Here is a 12008-nt window from a genome sequence, read left to right as displayed (position 1 = left end):
TGTGAAATCCTGCCTTGCCCAGGCCAGGCCCCAGACACTCACCAGGCGGTCGGAGACTGCATTGTATGATGACAGGCACAGCCCTTTCAGGTGTAAGTGACCACTCCTCCCCTCCTTCCTAGCACAGATGGCTCATCAGGAAATGCAGACTACACTCCAGCTCCTTTTGTGTCACTGTCTAGTGTGAGGTACAACCATCCCAACTTGCAAACTGACCCAGACAGGGAATCCACAAACAGGCAGAGTCACAGAAATGGTATTAGCAAGAAAATGCTCACTTTCTAAAAGTGGCATTTTCAAACACACAATCTTAAAATCAACTTTACTAAAAGATGTATTTTTAAATTGTGAGCTCAGAGACCCCAAACTCCACATGTCGATCCGCTCCCAAAGGGAATCTACACTTTAATCAGATTTAAAGGTACCCCCCATGTTAACCTATGAGAGGGACAGGCCTTGCAACAGTGAAAAACAAATTTAGCAATATTTCACTGTCAGGACATATAAAAAACATTACTATATATCCTACCTTAACCATACACTGCACCCTGCCCTTGGGGCTACCTAGGGCCTACCTTAGGGATGCCTTACATGTAAGAAAAAGGAAGGTTTGGGCCTGGCAACTGGGTACACTTGCCAAGTCGAATTTACAGTTAAAACTGCAAACACAGACATTGCAGTGGCAGGTCGGAGACATGATTACAGAGCTACTCATGTGGGTGGCACAACCAGTGCTGCAGGCCCACTAGTAGCATTTGATTTACAGGCCCTGGCACCTCTAGTGCACTTTACTAGGAACTTACTATTAGATCAAATATGCCAATCATGGATAAACTAATTACATACACATTTTGTAAAGGAGCACTTGCACTTTAGCACTGGTTAGCAGCGGTAAAGTGCCCAGAGTAACAAAAACTGAAAAATCAGAGTCCAGCACACATCAACAACCTGGGGAACAGAGGCAAAAAGTTAAGGGAGACCACGCCAAGGATGAAAAGTCTAACAGTTAGTGAATAGCATTTTGTACTATGTTTTTAGTACTATTATTACCTCATGTGCTACAAATACAGTTTGAGTAAATGCCCCTGAGTCTTTTTCAAATGGTGGAAGGAGTGGTTTAATAATTGCTTAGTAGAGAAATCAGTCCAGTCACATAATACCAGCACTAGGACCATACACATTCTAGACCGTCACAAAATATGTTTTTTTGTCAGAACTATCATTACAGTTTCAGAAACCACACAATGTTCTGTACACAAAAAATATTGTGGTCACAGGGGAATAGATGTGAACACATGTTTTCCTAATTCAGGTTATCCTGTGTAGATCTAGGGAAGTGGGATCTTTGGTTGATTTTCAGGATATCTTTATAGGATACGTTTACATAAAATGGATCTAACTGTAAACACGTACATTTTCAGCAGGCATTTTGGATTTAAGAGAACATCTTGCAAATTCCTTCTACTTATGTCAAGTGACAGTTGGCACAAGGGAAAGCAGGCATGATGCAGGCACTACGTCCTGTCTCCGAGTGCGAGGCAGGACACAAAAGCAGCTGAGTTCATTTGCAGTAGGGCTTTTCAAGGAGGAAACACAAGCATCCCCTCCATCTTCGCGATTTCAAGGGGCCTCAACCAGCTTACAGTCACTCGCAGTTTACCTTCAATGGCTTGTGGAACAATGAACTTGGATCTGGGAGTGTGTCTGCACTTATGTATTAGTTTGCGAACTAGTGTTCTAAATTATGATAATAAACGATGTTTTCCAAATGTATTTTGTGAATCAATTACTTGTGCATAATACTCTGTGTTTACAGACCAGCAAAACGACTGTGCATAATACTCTGTGTTCACAGACCAGAAAAACCACTGAGTACATTTCCAGATAACAAACTTTTACACATCATTTATAACAGGATTTGTTACACAATAATCAAGCAAATCCTCTAGACTAGAGCTTATGGGTACCGTACAATCACATACTGTATAAACTCAAAGCAAGTGAAATTGTTTAGAACGGTGCTTGGCATCAAAGCAAAAACCACGGCATAGGCTTCAAATGAAAAACATATGAAACCATTATTAAAATCTGCAGCATATTCCAAAGATTCCAGCTGCAAGCACACACATTTTTATAACATTGATAAAAAGAGGCATGGTTTAACATAACAATTACAAGTGAGAATGCCAGCACATGACCACAATGTATATAACAAATACACGGATGAGTTAGGATTAAAAAAGTTTTGCTCGCTCAGACCTAATCCTAATATCCATAGACCAGTTAGCTCTGGTAAACCCACTCTATGTGATTTCTTAAGCACTGGGTTGAGCATAGGTTTGAAATCTCTTCCACAGTATTAAATGTGCTACTCCTTGCAAATGAGGCAACCCTGCCCAACTCCTTGCTTTCCCAGCACAATGCATGGTGACGTACACACAACAAAAACTTGCGACAACCTCATTGACTTAGTCCATTCCTGTCATCTCTGATCCGTAATAGAGAATCAAAACATTACAATTTGGAAACTACCAAGCGATTCACAAAGTCACTGCTTGCTACAGAGGTGTAATTTATGAATGTCCTATTTTTGCGCATCCACAAATTTCATTCCACATTTTTTATCATATGTTCTAACACTAGGAAATTTGCACATATATCTGGGAGTTTTGGCACTCGGTAGACAGTCATACGTTTCTGGAATTACTCTTATTTCTGCCCATTTGGAGTTTTACAAAATTATAGTGAATTGGAAGTTTGGAGCTCTACTGTACCTAATGCAAAAAAGAAAATATGACGAGAAAAATAACATACGCTGAAACAATACCCTTTTGTTCAAGCAACTAGGTGACATATCTTTGAAACATTACAAAATATGGAAATAATATTTAAAATAACTAAAATTAGGATAAACAAATTGATTTTAATGATAGGCCACTACAATTGAATCTACAAGGGTTGGCTATTGAACTCTTACAGAAACTAATAACCAATTTCACTTCTATTTGGGTCGGTCAAATAACATGGTTATGACCCCAGGATGGCCATACATTGAACGTCAATATTTATCAATATGAATCAAAATATATAGTTTATCAATATCTATTACCTTATTTGCATCCTTTGTAATCAGTTCCATAACCACATTTTCTCACCCATACAGTATGTCTAAAGAAAAAAACACAATTACAGAAAATTAATGACATATAATAATAACGTTATGAACGTGTTTGTTAGAGTATCTTTTATGCAACTGTTATAAGAAAAAATCTTCTCTATAAGAAAAACTATTTTAGACTAAAGGTGGAGTTAATTCGGCAACAGTGTACTGACCCTATCCGGTTACAGGAAGGCCACCCTATCTAACCGTCTCTACCTCATTGGCAGATCACCTTTGCTGAAAGTGGAAATTTTTGGGCATTTTTAAGAGCCCCTAGCACCACCTTAGCTCTGCCATAGTGTCATTTTGTTATGCTAAGGCAGCGCTAAAGTGGCTTTGTCCATGTGTCACTTTTACAAAGTGGCACAATGCATGCATTGCTCCACTTTGTAAGCCCTTTGCACCACATTATGCCTGTGCCAAGTATAACGTATGCAAGGGGCGTTCCGGTGCTAGGAGGCCCGCAAGAATAGGACAGTGAAATGTAACAGATTTCACTGCACCATTTATGGCATTATTTTAACGCCTGCTCAGAGGAGGTGTTAAAATGACGTTCCCATAGAAACCTATGGGCCTCCTTGCACTTTGCTACACTAGCGTCAAACTTTTTGATGCTAGTGTAGCAAAGCACCACAACAGCGTAAATATTTTTGACTGTTTTGTGCTAATGACTACCATGGTGCACTGTATTATAAATGGTGTCGTTAGGTGCCGGTAGGTGGTGCAGACAAAAGGGGTGCATCAGCTCTTATCCGCCACTTTTTCATAAATATGGGCCTTTGTTTCTCTGAAAAGGGATAGTTTTTGTGAAACAAAATGTAATGCTTCTTAGGTGCAGCTTGTTTTGCCTTGTGTGTGCCAACCATTGTTGTTTTTCTCTGTTCCCTGTCTGTCATGCACTCAAGCAAGAGAAATATGTACTTGGGGGGGGGCTGCTCTAAACTGGTTTTACCTCCCACATCAAAAAAGGCAGTGGCTCTTCTGTGGCGAATCAGTGGGCCTCAATAATTGACCACTGAATGAGCCAGCTTAGGCTCCGCTTGTGGCCACTCAGTATTACACCAGCCTCTAAATGATGTGGAGAAAATGCACATTTATTGGAAACAGAGCCAACCAATTTTAGGTTGGGTATTAGGTTCAAATGAGTCTCTAAGTGTAATGGAATTGAAACTACTCATAATCATCATCTTCAAGTAACATGTGTATGCACATCAGCTAGTAGATTAAATTTACCAGTAAGGGATTCTTTCCATTGCAACAATCCCCCTAATAAACTATTAGCTGGCAAAATATATTTGTTCATATGTTCCCCCACCATTGACTGATGCTTTATGCTGTAATGTAGAAGAAGCTGTAATCAGTGCCTGGCACTGGAAAAACATTATTACGGGAACCCATAAATGTGGAGTCAAGGTGTGGTAACAAAAAGGCAATGCAGTTATGAGAGGTGGAGTCATAAAAAGCAGTTGGACAGATAACTGATTAATCTATTGTTTTCAAAACTATGACACAAGAAATTGGCAAGAAGAAGAAACGTGACTGTAAATATGTTCTGTCTTATTTGGTTGCAAAGGCTGCATTTTGAAATATCGTGTGGGGTTAAGGCACCTGCTTCAGATAGCTTTGTACGTCCAGTAAATCTCAGGGAATAACTCTTAACTGTTAATGCACTAGCTGGAGAGATCGCTGTTTTGTCTATTCCAGTGCTTCCCAAACATTTTTAACAACAACCCAATATTTAGAAAGGCAAACTTTCACGACCCACCTGCCATTAATGGACAGGAGGCACAGTGATTTTTAATGTACTTAAGGAATCGTGTGGTAGCACATTGCCATTTACAGACAGCAAAGTTTCCACTGAAATGGCTACTAAAGTTGCATGCAGTTATACTGAATAAAGCATGGAATGTGCAAATGATAATGTATAGAAATTGTGTTTCTGTGAATATTTATCATTTGTGCATTACCAAGTAAAGTGTCTTAGTTTGTTTTGATCCTATTAAAATCTGTTTCCAGCACACTTCAGAATTATACAAAACTGTGCTTCATGTTTTAGTAGTAGTACTGTAAACTTTATTTGATTTTTCACCTGAAGTTCATAAAAGGACAAACAGAGGTAAAAAAAAATCTTGAGGCAATGCAAATATTAAAAATTAATCAGCAAAAAATGCAATGTTAAGGATCCACATATCAGTAAATGTTTGGATTAGCAGAGGCTAAAATGGTTCATAAAACAGAATCTAAATACACATATTAGTAAAGCATCAGAAAGAGTTGTATGTTTAAAGCACATGCAGAGCATTCAATTGAACAGACAGGGACAGCATATATTCTAAATAGACTGGTTCAACTCAAATGCAATATCCCTGGCAAATATTGTGACAAAAAGAAACACACATTGGAAGCTGGTAACAGTTGTAAAAAAAAAAGAGAGCAGGTCTCACCTGCCTAAAGTTCAATGTTAGAAGAAGGGGCTGTTTGTATTTATAACGTAACCTGCTAAATCTAGTACAGATCATAACAATGTGCAGGGTGCCCAGAATAGAGGCATTATCATAAGCACATACTTGCAGCTCAGATTCTTTTATCCAACCCCACTTGGTAAACATCAAAAGATTAAACAAATTTAACCTAAAGTGTGTCAGTAGCCTGCAATGATAACTGGATATGTACAGACTCAGGTATGGTTCCCGCTCACAGATTTTACCAGGATGAACTGATGCCTTTAGCACTTGGTCAAAGCCGGGTACTCTCACACCCCTGCCACCGTGAGATAAAAGGCCTGCTTCAACCAAGTGATATCCCTTTTCACAATGCATCCAGGTTCAGAAATAAATTCTGGTCTACCTAGATTTTTCATATTACTCTGAATATATCACAGCCAAGGAATATGCAATGTTATCAAGACCCATGCAATCATATGCAATTGATTTATTGGGATTTAATTTGTCCTTCAACCAGGCAGAGAGTCATAACAAAATGGGACAAATGGGATAAAATCTGCGATATACCCCATCCCCAGCTCTTCATATATAATCTCTGTTGGTATACCTTGAGAGATGTTTAAAAGACCACCACCTAGATCAAGGTATCCTTAGATTTCACATCCAAAACTTGCCGGGGGGATACATTTAGCTTTATAGATGTCTAGCATCACTTTATTTGAATTATGCCCCAGCTGTGTTGGCAAATAACCAATGCTATGGATGGCCCTTTTACAAACCATCATTTTTTTAATCAAGCAGTGGTAGCCCGTCAAGACAGGAGTCAAGTAAGATACCCAAATATGTGAAGTTTTCAACCCTATTATTATGTTGTCCCCTTACCAGAAACATTTGAGATTTAGTGGTTTCAGGGCCCACCACCACGACATGAGATTTTTTATATATTTAGTTGTGAGATAGAGACTATCCATGGAGCTTATAAAGAGGCCAAGGAGTCTCTGGAAAGCCCTGGCCGTGCGTGCGACTAGAACAGTCATCCACATACAAAAGAGGGCAGCGAACAACCTGTCACACTCGGGACAACCAACCGATGTTCAATTATTGGGACTCCAGGCTGCTAATACAAACAATTAAAAGAAAGGGTGCAAGGATACAGTCCTGGAGAATCCTATTCAAACTAAAGTGCTGTGTACTTTCCTCATTGGGGCCATACCTCACCATGGCAGTAAGGCCATCATGCAAATCACAAAGAAAAGCAACAAGAGCCGGCGTAACCCTCAAAAAACTTTGCACTGCCCAGAGCTCAGCTTTCTTAACCTTATTGAATGCCAAGCTAAGGTCTATGAAGACCAAGTGAACTGCACCACCCACTTTTCCATCAGATAACAGTGCCTTGGCTGGGACTGCACCCATATTGGATATCAGATAGGATATTATGATCTTTTGCCCATGTAGTGAGATGGTCCACAAGTACCCAGCCTATAATTTCAACCTCTGAGTCCACCAGAGAGCTGGATCAATAGCAGGCTGGGTCCATTCTGCTTCCCTGTTTAATACAGCACAGTCACAGATTGCTGCCAGCCAGGTGGTGGTGAAGAATGAGTGGCTTCATTAATATTTTGCGTCAGTAATGGTACCCACAAATCGAGTAGGGACTTGTGTAAGCCCAGGGGACCCCATCGGATCTGGGAGTCTTGCCTACAGTTAATGACATAGTAGCTTTTCTGAATTCCTCCCAACTGAAAACAATCCTCAAATCCACATGGGCACAAGATGATAGTTGTTCAGTGTCCTCAATGTCATATGTGGCTGCAAAGTGATCCAACCAAACCTGAGAGGAGATGGGTAGGGCCTGTTCTGATAATTGCTCTGAACAGAGCAATGGATGGTTCACTACCCTCCAGAAGGCCACACTGTCTCAGAAAGCATAAGCTACCAGAAGATTGCCCCACATCTTCTTTTTTTAAATACTCTTCTGTTTGCTTCGCACCACTTGATATGTGGCCTTGGCCATCCTCACCTCATAATGAATCCTCCTTTTCTTTTTGAAAGTCTCCATCAACTCTTTATAGGCCTGGGAGCACTTCTTATTGAACCACTTGTGTGGGGGCGGCACAGCATGTATTATGGTAAGAGCGGGCTAAATGCATCCACAGTGAAGGAAAAAACTGCCAAAAATGCTTACATCAGTAGCTACCCTGTTTAAGCAGATTAGGGATTCAGATTGACAGGTTGGTATCATATTATGATTAAAATCAACAGCTATGACCTTATTTTAACCTTCGGCGCTGATTTTTTAGACTAATTGATCCCTTGAAAAAACACACAGTTTACGCAGGTGTTTGACATCACTGGAAAGTGGGCAAAAGGGGATTATGGTTGCTATGTGTGTCCCAAATTACATTAAAGTTTCCAAGGAAGGTAAACAGGCATCCCAAAACAGAAAAATAGTCAATAGTGGACCTGAACCTTACCCCCTTAAATATGGGTATCCACTCTACAGGATTACCTTCCCCCTAATTAAACAAGTTACAAGATTGTGTTCTGAGATCAGATTATATAACATCCCTGTTTAGTGTGTTTGAGATGCACTTGATCATTATTAAGAAGAATATCATCAAGGTCCCCATACAAGTAGGAATCTGTGCAGGGGTGCAAATTAAACTCACCCATCACCATGAACACTGCAAAACTAGGAGTGCAATAAATACCATCATCTAAAAAAACTTCTAAGGTCCCTGATAACATTGCACTCCTTCCAGACTGAGACTAAGAAAAAGGCATAAATTACCAAAACCCTATACGGGTTTGAGAAAGTTACGAGAATACAAAGAATGTAGGGTGAGTAGGTGGCAATCACCTACAGTTTACAGTTTAAACACAATTTTATAAGCATTGCTACCCCCGACTTTGGCTCTGCCATGGATGACAGAGATAGCATTGAAGGCAAACGTAGCTTAGCCATTCATAGGCATAACTCTGTCTGTGTCCCACGTCTCTATTTGGCTGATAATGTCATTGGTGATTAACATCTTGATCCAGTCATCATCACCTCCTTCCTCAAGGACCCCCACAATATACCAGCTATTCACTTAAAGGGCACTGGGGGCTCACATAGTTAGAAAAAGTGGGATTACCTGCCCCAGAGGCCAGTCAGCTTGAGTGTTTAGCCCACTTACTGGTTCAAAGCAATTGCTGAGAAGTAGATAAGAACCTGGCCTTGATAGTCTGAGCAGCCAGAACCCCACCCCTGGCTCAGGTTCCCCCCTTCACCTCAAAACCTCCAAACTTGTGAGTTTATTGAAAAGAAAAAGTCCTGGGGGGCCAAAGTGATTCTGCTTTTCAGCACAGTGCTGGACATTACACTGTTACGGATGAAATCCACCAGCCAAGCATTGTAAAAATGTATGCCTATACAGTCACCGGCACAAGATTCATTGGAATACCCATCCAACTAACTCTCCAAACAATGATGATCTTTTCGTACAGAGATTGAGCAATGTTTACCCTATCAGACAGCCAGCAGGTAACTTTTTTTGCGCTGCTGATAACTTTCGAGTTCTTTGGTCTTAAGGTGGGGAACGTCTGTAATTACACATGGGGTAGATGCAGGAGGAAGTTGGATGAAACATCACAGGGCGAATTCCCTTGATATGACCTCAGGTCCATAGGATTGCCTCCCTAGATGCCCTTGATCTAAATTCTGATTATTTTTGTAAATGAAATTCTTACCATTAAGAGCACACAGCTCTAACTCCTGGGGCACTAACTGAGTAACATGGGATGGTGGAATGGCGCTAGCAGTTTTATAATTATATGACCATGTTGATCTCTGCAGGCTGAGGTGAGTGGTTCATACTTAAACGATCCCGCATTCCTAACTGCTGAATGCATACAGTTCATTCACAGGTATTTAAATGTTGTTGTGTGCTGAAAAGAAAAGGCTTTCAACAGCCTTTCCTTTCACACTCCTTGTACTCCTGTAAGTTATTTTTAGAAGAAGACATTGCGTGACATTTACCCTTTGTCTTTGGAACATGTGACAAGGTAAACATGGAATTTAAAGGCATCTTTATTTACTGCTGGATTTTCACAGCCAGCATAACCCACAGTTTGGGGAACATGAATCTAGTCATAGTTCAAAGTAGCATAGAGGGTTAGTGTGTCTCCTGCTAAGCATACTGTGTAACATGTAGGTGTCATATTTGTATTTTTATTTTATGTAAGTAAGTGGGTTACTGCTTATGATATAGGGAATCTTTTATTGCTTGCAGCTGATAAATTGCAATCCTTCTAATATAGGACAATGATCTATGAACCTGCATCAAAGACATCAGTGACATCCATGGAAACTGCAAGACATGGTTTTAGAACCTTATGGTTTATCTCAATCTATTGTTTTAAAAGGCTGCTTAAAGCATTTCTTTGTGCAATGCTTATGTATTTATTGTACAGACAACCCCAAGGACTCTGTTACATTTTAAATCCTTTGTGCCTTTTCCCCAGCCATGCACTCTTTAACATATACTGCCTATTAGTAAACGCAATGTGGAGTCCTACACATTGAAAATCTTCTTGTCTTTTGTAACATCTGGTAAATTAATTTCAAGACTTTTATGATTTATCGTCAATGAATGATATGTGTGTGGGTGGGGGGTGTAGGATGTAAAGCATTCTGACACCCTAAATTGGGATGAGTAATATTATAAAAGATTTAAATAAAACCACATTATAAGTGCTATTTAAATTGTTATTTTTTTATAGACTGGCATAGCTGACATTCGTACAATGCATGCATATCTCTTATATACAGGAATTGAAAAAGTCAAAAGCTTGCCTCAAAATTATTCTTTCTCTTAAGCACTTTTGAAGTGATAACAAGCTGTGTGCTTTTTTTCCCTCCATTACATTGGCTTCTTGGTCTTCAGATAGCTCCCAGCAAGGATTATACTTGAACAATAAGAGGGCTGATGACCCTTTAAATTTGGCCTTTGCTGTGGGTCCTACTGAAATCTAAAACAGGACATCCCCCTTGCTGCCTGCATATTGCTGCTCCTTTCAGAAAGCACACAACGTAAGAGTGCTGCTGAATTGTGTTCTGGTGGTGACAAATTACAATGGCACAAATTTAGCATATTTCACTGGGGTCAGACAGATCCTTGATCTGGCTCACTAATTGCTGCTGGATCCAGATAAGGTTGGATCTCCCTTCATTCCAACACTGGCTGTAATGCAAGAATAATCACTTTTACAGCAACTACTCACCTTACCTTTAGATCCATCTTATTCATTCCCAACATGCTTCCCTGTCCATTATTTGACAGTCATGTTTCCATTATTTGTGTCTTCAGCTGCAATCTATTTTTACTTCTCATTTGACAACAATATTTAATGCAGCATTGCCACCCAACTCTTGTCAAGGAACTGATGTATGGGCCTGATGTAAAGAAAGTGGCACTGCACCCAGTGCAGCGCCTCTTTCCTTTCACCCCTTAGCGCCCCACTACTGCCACCATGTGTGTGCCATATTTAAGATATGGTGCACCATGGCGCAGGGTAGGGGCAATAGCGTCAGAGTTCCTGATGCTATTGATGTACTTTGCAGGAGTAGCTCCAAACTTTTGGTGTGACTCCTGCAGAGTACACAGGGGCCCACTGTATTCCATGTCAGGCCCCCTTTTAACGCTTGCTCTGAGCAGGCATTAAAAGCGCTGAAAATAATGGTGCAATAAAATCTATAAAATTTGTAAATATGGCGTGCAGGTTTTGGCCATCTGAAGCCATATTAGGGTAAAATAAATACACTAATGTATCATTAGGATGGTGCTAGGGGCTCTTAAATCAGTCCAAATGTGTCCTATTTACTTATGCCAGGGGAAAAAGTTAACCTAATGCACTGTTTGTGTAGTTCACACATTTGTTTTACATGTGTAAATTATGGTTGCTCTTAAATTCCCATGAAAAGGTATTACTTTTCTAAAAATAGGAAATGTTGGCTTTAGGCACATGGAATAATAATAATAATAATAATAATAATAATAATAATAATTAAGAAGAAGAAGAAGAAGAAGAAGAATCACAATCTGCATCATTGTCAATATCATCATCATCATCATGACTGTGCTAATTTACTGTCAGTGTTCATTGTGAGGACAATGCAGTACCCGACGTGTTCTGATACTATACAGCGACATGAGGCCGCAGTCTGAGTGCCCTTAATAAGTCACAGAACCCTGAGGTGACTTCCAATATTCTTCTAAAGGTAATGGTGAGGAGTGCTAAGCCACATCAAATGTGGGTGGTGCATGCCAGGCAAGAGTAGCTTCTCGTGCATATATTTTCTTTACATTGTGGACTAAACGTTGTGTGATTCTATTTAAATAGCAAGATTACCAGTCTCGGAA

At 40.0% G+C, this 12008-nt stretch overlaps 1 long non-coding RNA gene across 1 annotated transcript in view; it reads right to left on the bottom strand.

Moving 5' to 3' along the window:
• The window catches only part of LOC138285395 (uncharacterized), a 716556-nt gene that overhangs the window by 205698 nt on the left and 498850 nt on the right, over positions 1–12008 (bottom strand). The window contains exon 3 of the long non-coding RNA XR_011201587.1: positions 3110–3168. This is a non-coding gene — a long non-coding RNA (uncharacterized lncRNA). The remainder of the gene's footprint in view (positions 1–3109; positions 3169–12008) is intronic.

This window comes from Pleurodeles waltl, chromosome 3_1, assembly GCF_031143425.1.
Source record: "Pleurodeles waltl isolate 20211129_DDA chromosome 3_1, aPleWal1.hap1.20221129, whole genome shotgun sequence".
In the NCBI taxonomy this organism is placed as follows: Eukaryota; Metazoa; Chordata; class Amphibia; order Caudata; family Salamandridae; genus Pleurodeles; species Pleurodeles waltl.
Note: the sequence above shows the minus strand (reverse complement) of the source record. Positions and strands in the feature narration are given on the sequence as shown.